Raw genomic sequence first — 8,064 nt, forward strand, 5'->3', positions numbered from 1 at the left:
AGATATCCTACCCGGAGTGGCTCGCCAATATGGTCCTCATCAAGAAAGCCAGCGGAAAGTGGCGTATGTGCGTGGACTACACCGACTTGAATAAAGCCTGCCCAAAGGACAGCTTCCCACTCCCTAGCATCGACCAGCTCGTGGACTCCACCTCGGGTCATGAGCTGCTGGCATTCATGGACGCCTTTTCTGGATACAACCAGATCCGCATGGCGCCAGAGGATGAGGAAAAGACAGCCTTCATCACCGACGGGGGAACCTACTGCTACAAAGTGATGCCATTCGGCTTAAAAAATGCCGGGGCAACTTATCAAAGGCTGGTCAGCCGGATCTTTAAAGACCAGATAGGCCGAAACATGGAGGTCTATGTAGATGACATGCTGGTGAAAAGCAAGATGGTGCAAGACCATATAGCCGACCTCAATTAAGCATTCTCCACACTCCAAAAGTACCAGATGAAGCTCAATCCAGCTAAATGTGCATTCGGAGTCACCTCCGGCAAATTCCTCGGCTTCATCATTACGCAACGGGGAATCGAGGCCAATCCTGAGAAGATCCGAGCCCTCCAGGAGATGACGCCTCCCGGGACGGTCAAGGAGGTACAACGGCTAACAGGCCGAGCTCTCGGGAGATTCATCTCCCGCTCGGCCGAGCGCTGCCTTCCATTCTTTGCAGCCCTCAAGAAACCGAAGAACTTTTTATGGTCGGATGAGTGCCAGCAATCTTTTGAAGAGCTCAAGCATCTCCTGGCTTCCCCTCCCCTGCTCACAAAGCCTCAACAGGGTGAGCTCCTCTACTTATATCTAGCTGTTTTCCCTATGGCAATAAGCTCGGTCCTGGTCCGAGAGGAGGGCAAACTCCAAAAGCCAGTATATTACACCAGCCGGGTCTTGAGGGATGCTGAGACCCGATACTCCAAGCTGGAGAAGACTGTCTATGCTCTGGTCATCTCGGCTCGGAGGCTCCGACCCTACTTCCAAGCTCATACAGTGGCTGTGCTGACCGACCAGCCTGTCAAGCAGATCCTGCAGAGATCAGACCGTGCGGGTCGGATCACTAAATGGGCTATCGAGCTCGGAGAATTCGACCTCGAGTACCGACCCAGACCGGCGATCAAAGCACAAGCGCTCGCAGACTTTATAGTCGAGTGCACCATACTGGATGAGGCCGAGCCCGAGCCCGAGCCACCAACGGAGCAGACTCCGAGTTTGACATGGACTCTGCATGTCGATGGCTCTTCAAACTCGGGGGGTAGCGGAGCGAGACTTATCCTCACCAGCCCGGAGGGGGTGGTCGCCGAGCAAGCTTTGCGCCTCGAATTTTCTGCTTCCAATAACATGGCGGAGTACGAAGCGCTTATCGCCGGGCTCAAGCTAGCCAAAGAGCTAGGAGTGAAGGACTTAAAGGCCTTCAGTGATTCTCAGCTCGTCGTCAATCAAATCATGGGCGACTTCGAAGCTAGAGACCCGACCATGCAAAAGTATCTTCAGAAGGTACGGGATCTCATCGCGACCTTGGAATCTTTTTACATTCAACATGTTGCCAGGTCGGAGAATCTTAGGGCCGACCAGCTGTCAAAACTGGCGTCCTCCCGTATGAGCGAGCTTCCCAAGGAGGCAGCACTGGAGTATCTCCAAAAGCCCAGTATAGACGAGCCCGAGCCGACCCTCTGCACTGAGTTCGAGCCAAGCTGGATGGATGAACTCACCAGCTATCTACAAGGCGAAATCCTCCTTACTGACGAACGAGAGGCTCGCCGAATAAAGCGCTCCGCCATCCGGTACATACTGCATGAGGAAAAGCTTTATCGGAAATCTTTCACATCTCCCCTCCTCAGATGCCTTCGCCCAACGGAGGCTGATTACGCCATGCGCGAAGTCCATGAAGGAATTTGTGGAAATCATCTGGGAGGACGAGCATTGGCCCATAAAATTCTACGCCAAGGATACTATTGGCCGACACTCCAGAAGGATGCTGTGGACTTCGTCCAAAGATGTGACCGGTGCCAGAAGAACGCCAATATTCAACGCCGGCCCTCGGCTCCCTTAACCTCGATCAGCTCCCCTTGGCCTTTTGCCCAGTGGGGAATTGACATCCTAGGGCCATTTCTGCTGGCCGCCGGGCAAAGGAAGTTCCTGGTCGTTTCCATCGACTATTTCACAAAATGGGTGGAAGCTGAGCCCCTTGCCCGGATCACCGAGCAGAAGATGCGGGATTTTGTTTGGAAGTCCATCATCTGCAGATTCGGGCTCCCCCGCATCCTTATCTCTGATAACGGTCGCCAGTTTGACAACATTCACTTCAGAGAATTCTGCTCCGAGCTTGGCATTGACCACCGCTTCACCTCGGTCGCGCACCCTCAGACGAACGGAGAAACCGAGGTAACAAACCGTACTATTTTGCAGGGTCTCAAAGCCAGGCTCGACAAATCCAAAGGACAGTGGGTCGAAGACCTATATAATGTCCTGTGGGCTTACCGGACCACGTTCCGTGTCCCCGCCGGCGAGACTCCCTTCAACCTAACATATGGAACGGAGGCTGTCATCCCACTGGAGATTGGGCTTCCTTCTCCAAGAGTCGAGCATCATGATGCCAGCTCCAACTCTTCGCAACTCAGAAGCAACCTTGACCTAATCGAGAAAACAAGGGAGGCTGCCCGAGTTCGTATGGCGAGGTACCAGCAAAAGACAGCTCAGTACTACAACGCCAGGGTCAAAGTCAAATCTTTCAGACCAGGGGACCTTGTCCTCAGAAGAGCTGAAACCTCCCGACCAACTGAGCAAGGGAAGCTGGCCCCGAATTGGAAAGGACCTTACCGAGTCACGCGCATCCGCCGACCCGGAACTTATAAACTAGAGTCTCTAGACGGGACTCCCATTCCACGAAGCTGGAGCTCTGAAAATCTCCGCGTGTACCACCAGTAGAACCCCAAGGGGTCCCCCATTATTCAACTATGAATTTCATTTTATGGATTTCATTTTATGATGGCCTGCGTACTTATTTCAAGCTCACCAATTTTTCTGATTATCCCATGGTGCCAGGTTTATTTCTCCTCCCCTGACCACGGTTGGGATGCCCCGATGTTTCGGGATGATGGAGTACCTACGTGGGCTCCCTGAAGATGCTCGTGATTTCGTGATGCGCTCTCCATCAACCAACGAGCTCGGCTCGCTCTCCATCGGCCAACGAGCTCGGCTCGTTCTCCTACCCTGACCACGGTCAGGATGCCCCGATAAGTCGGGAAGACTCGAGACGTCGAGGTGCGGTCTTGATTGACCAGACGAGCTCGGCTCGTTCTCCATCGACTTCCACCGACGAGCTCGGCTCGTTCTCCATCGGCCAACGAGCTCGGCTCGTTCTCCTACCCTGACCACGGTCGGGATGCCCCGAGACGTCGGGATGCCCCGATAAGTCGGGAAGACTCGAGACGTCGAGGTGCGGTCTTGATTGACCATACGAGCTCGGCTCGTTCTCCATTGACTTCCACCGACGAGCTCGGCTCGTTCTCCATCGGCCAACGAGCTCGGCTCGTTCTCCTACCCTGACCACGGTCAGGATGCCCCGAGACGTCGGGATGCCCCAATAAGTCGGGAAGACTCGAGACGTCGAGGTGCGGTCTTGATTGACCAGACGAGCTCGGCTCGTTCTCCATCGACTTCCACCGACGAGCTCGGCTCGTTCTTCATCGACCAACGAGCTCGGCTCGTTCTCCTACCCTGACCACGGTCGGGATGCCCCGAGACGTCGGGATGCCCCGATAAGTCGGGAAGACTCGAGACGTCGAGGTAGACTCGAGACGTCGAGGTGCGCTCTTGATTAACCAGACGAGCTCGGCTCGTTCTCCATCGACTTCCACCGACGAGCTCGGCTCATTCTCCATCGGCCAACGAGCTCGGCTCGTTCTCCTACCCTGACCACGGTCAGGATGCCCCGAGACGTCGGGATGCCCCGATAAGTCGGGAAGACTCGAGACGTCGAGGTGCGGTCTTGATTGACCAGACGAGCTCGGCTCGTTCTCCATCGACTTCCACCGACGAGCTCGGCTCGTTCTCCATCGGCCAACGAGCTCGGCTCGTTCTCCTACCCTGACCACGGTCGGGATGCCCCGAGACGTCGGGATGCCCCGATAAGTCGGAAAGACTCGAGACGTCGAGGTGCGGTCTTGATTGACCAGACGAGCTCGGCTCGTTCTCCATCGACTTCCACCGACGAGCTCGGCTCGTTCTCCATCGGCCAACGAGCTCGGCTCGTTCTCCTACCCTGACCACGGTCGGGATGCCCCGAGACGTCGGGATGCCCCGATAAGTCGGGAAGACTCGAGACGTCGAGGTGCGGTCTTGATTGACCAGACGAGCTCGGCTCGTTCTCCATCGACTTCCACCGACGAGCTCGGCTCGTTCTCCTACCCTGACCACGGTCGGGATGCCCCGAGACGTCGGGATGCCCCGAGACGTCGGGAAGACTTGAGACGTCGAGGTGCGGTCTTGATTGACCAGACGAGCTCGGCTCATTCTCCATCGTTGGATTTCTCTGCCGACGTCCTCAAAGAACGGACCCCGAGCAGAGCGTCTTCAGTCGCCTCGGCGAAAAAACAACCGCGGTACTAGGTACCCATTTATTTAATGTTTTTACATTATCTTACCTATTCTTGGATTTCTCTGCCGACGTCCTCAAAGAACGGACCCCGAGCAGAGCGTCTTCAGTCGCCTCGGCGAAAAAACAACCGCGGTACCAGGTACCCATTTATTTAATGTTTTTACATTATCTTACCTATTCTTGGATTTCTCTGCCGACGTCCTCAAAGAACGGACCCCGAGCAGAGCGTCTTCAGTCGCCTCGGCGAAAAAACAACCGCGGTACCAGGTACCCATTTATTTAATGTTTTTACATTATCTTACCTATTCTTGGATTTCTCTGCCGACGTCCCCAAAGAACGGACCCCGAGCAGAGCGTCTTCAGTCGCCTCGGCGAAAAAACAACCGCGGTACCAGGTACCCATTTATTTAATATTTTTACATTATCTTACCTATTCTTGGATTTCTCTGCCGACGTCCTCAAAGAACGGACCCCGAGCAGAGCGTCTTCAGTCACCTCGGCGAAAAAACAACCGTGGTACCAGGTACCCATTTATTTAATGTTTTTACATTATCTTACCTATTCTTGGATTTCTCTGCCGACGTCCTCAAAGAACGGACCCCGAGCAGAGCGTCTTCAGTCGCCTCGGCGAAAAAACAACCGCGGTACCAGGTACCCATTTATTTAATGTTTTTACATTATCCTACCTATTCTTAGGTTTCTCTCTCGACGTCCTCAAAGAGTGGACCCCGAGCAGAGCGTCTTCAGTCGCTTCGGCGTGAAAATGCTCACGGTACCAGCAAGCTTAGTTTATACTAAGTCTGGTGAATCCCCGTCACGAGCTGACGAGCATTCAACCCATTCGTTGGAAAAGAATCCGGTCCGCCCCGGTAACTCGAGGCTCGGACCCAAAGTTCACTAACTTTACTGAAAAGTTAGTCCTAATAACCGCCCTAGGGCTCGGTCGTATTCTGGACCAGGCTCGGAAAGACTCTTCGAGCCCAAATCCCTTTAGGCATAAGCATTACTGTACCGCTGGCCGAAGGACCGAGCAATGGAGCTCGGCGAGCCGAACCTAAATCCGAACCCTGTGGCGGACGAAGTTGAGGCCATAGAGCCCATATCCTTGGAACCTAAAATGGATCCGAGCAGAGAAACTTCAGTCTACAACAGACGAGTTTCCAAAAACATATATTCATTTCAAAAGAAGGCCCGTAGGCCAAGTACAAAGATTCAGGCTCGGCCCTTACAAGTGTGGGGACCATCCCGACTTAACAAAAAACAACAAAAATTACACTTTAAGACTCGAGTTCGACTACTTCGGCTCCAGCGGTGTCGGGAGCGGCTGGCTCAGCAGTCGGGACCTCTTCAATGGCCTCGGCGGCAGCAGGAGCAGCCTCAAGGGGCGACCTCGGCGACTTCAAGGATGGCTTCGGCCGCCTCGGCCAGACCTCCCTGGTCGGCCTCCGAGGTGTCCGCCTCCGCCTCCGGCCTTTCAACCCCTGCTCTCGGTTGAAGCAGGTTCACGTCAAAATCCGGGAGGAGTCGCCGCAGTTGGTTGCGGAAGTCCCGGAAGCCCTGAATCAGCCCGTTCACGCCCTCCTCTGCTAGGAGGTCGTGAAACTCCTCCGACTCCCGGAAGAGCGTCACCGCGTTCTGAGCTTGCTCCCGAGCCTCGAGCTCCCGAGCCTCATGATATGCGGCCTTCCGCTCGAGGGTTCTTATTTCCCGCTCGAGCTCTAAGTGTCGGAGGCGGGCATTCCCCACCTCCTGCTCGCGGGAGGCCAGCGCCAGCTCGGCCTCGGCTAGACGAGCCTCTGCGGCGCGCACTTCAGACCTTGTCAGTATATGCGCGCCCTTCTCCTCATCGAGCTCGGCGGTCAGAGCTCGGATTTCTTCCTCAGCTGCTCCCACTCTTGTTGGAGCACCTGACGCTCGGCCTCGGAGGCCTGGCACCTCGCCTCGGCCTCCTCATATCCACGCTGATACCTCCGGGCCCGCTCCCAGTAGTCCTGGACGACGTGCATCAGCGTTTCTGTCTCATGCAAGTGCTGTAAAAGAGACGTAAAAAAAAAACATTAGGCGCTACGAGTAAAAATTTTCACAAATTACACGGACAAAAAAATTAACTTACCCGGACGGCATTGCAGCGGGTAGCGTCCATGAAAGCATTATAGCTCATGGACCGAATCCTGGCCTGGTCGGCCGGGAGCAGCGCGACCCGAAATATTTCGCGCGCCACTCGAGGGTTGTCGAGGGCTGAATCGCCCTCGTATACCGACCAGACGGGTGCAAGGGGCACCCGCTCCCCCGAGCCTAATGGGCCTGGAAGGTCAGCACCGGCTGGCCTGGATGGAGCCGACCCCGAGGCCCCCTGACTGCTCCCCGGCTCGGAGCTAGAAGGCTGGGGTCGGACAAGCGGCTGATCTGACTGCCGCATCGCTGAAGCGGGGCGCGCAAGCGCGAGACCCGCAGGACTCCTCCCCTGGTCGGCAACTGAAGCATCCTGCCGACCAGGGACTTGTGCCAAGGGCACCGGGCACGGGAGCACCACCGAAGCTCCCCGGGAGCCCGTGCCCCTGGAATTCGCGCCCTCACTCCGACCAGCCTCGGAGTGCGCGGGGCGAGAAGGGCCCGCCTCAGCCACTGCTGTCGCCAGGGCCGCCGAGGTCGCCGAGACCTTTGCCTTTTTCCTCGGCTCGGTGGGCTCGCCCGAGAGCTCGGCCGCCCTCTTCTGGAAGCGGGCGTAGAGGACCTCACTCTTAGTTACCATCTTTGCGATATCTGCAAAGGCAAGCAGGATTAGAACATTAGAACAGTAATAAAACGAAAAAGATACTGTTACTATCCTTACCGTGGGGACGCGCCGAGCTCAAGCCCACGTTCACCAGAGCGTCCTCACTTATGAGGCCGTTCAGTAAAATGCCGTCCCTGAGGCTGCGGATGGTGTCGACGATCCCCTGCTCGCGTGGAGAAAGCTGGGGGGGCTTATTGATAGACCTGAGCTGGGCCGGTCTCCACCTAGGGTCGTACCCCCATGACCGTTCGGAACCTAGGAAGAAGAATTTCTTCTTCCAGTCATGAATAGATGAAGGGGCACCATGAAAAAGTGGCCTACCCGCCCGAAGGGCAATATAGAGCCACTCTCCGTCTCCCGGATTCGACTTTAAAATAAAAAGCCGCCGGAAAACGTTGACAGAGGTCGGAATCCCGTGCAGTAAGCACAGCGACAGGAAACCGATAACTGTCCTCCAGGCGTTCGGAGCAAGTTGTGCCGGAACCAGTTGGTATACCGTCAACAACTCATTCACGAAGCCGTGAAGAGGAAATCGTAGGCCAGCCCAGAGTGATTCTAGATACACTCCGATCCGGCCTACCGGAGGATCGGTTACCCGATCCCCCCGCCTGGCGGGCTCCAAACGGAACCCGTGAAGAGGGAAAAACCACTCTTCGGTCATTTCGACCTCCAGGACGCTCATGGTGGACTCG

The sequence above is a fragment of the Phoenix dactylifera genome, unplaced genomic scaffold (assembly GCF_009389715.1).
Source record: "Phoenix dactylifera cultivar Barhee BC4 unplaced genomic scaffold, palm_55x_up_171113_PBpolish2nd_filt_p 000057F, whole genome shotgun sequence".
NCBI classification, from domain to species: domain Eukaryota; kingdom Viridiplantae; phylum Streptophyta; class Magnoliopsida; order Arecales; family Arecaceae; genus Phoenix; species Phoenix dactylifera.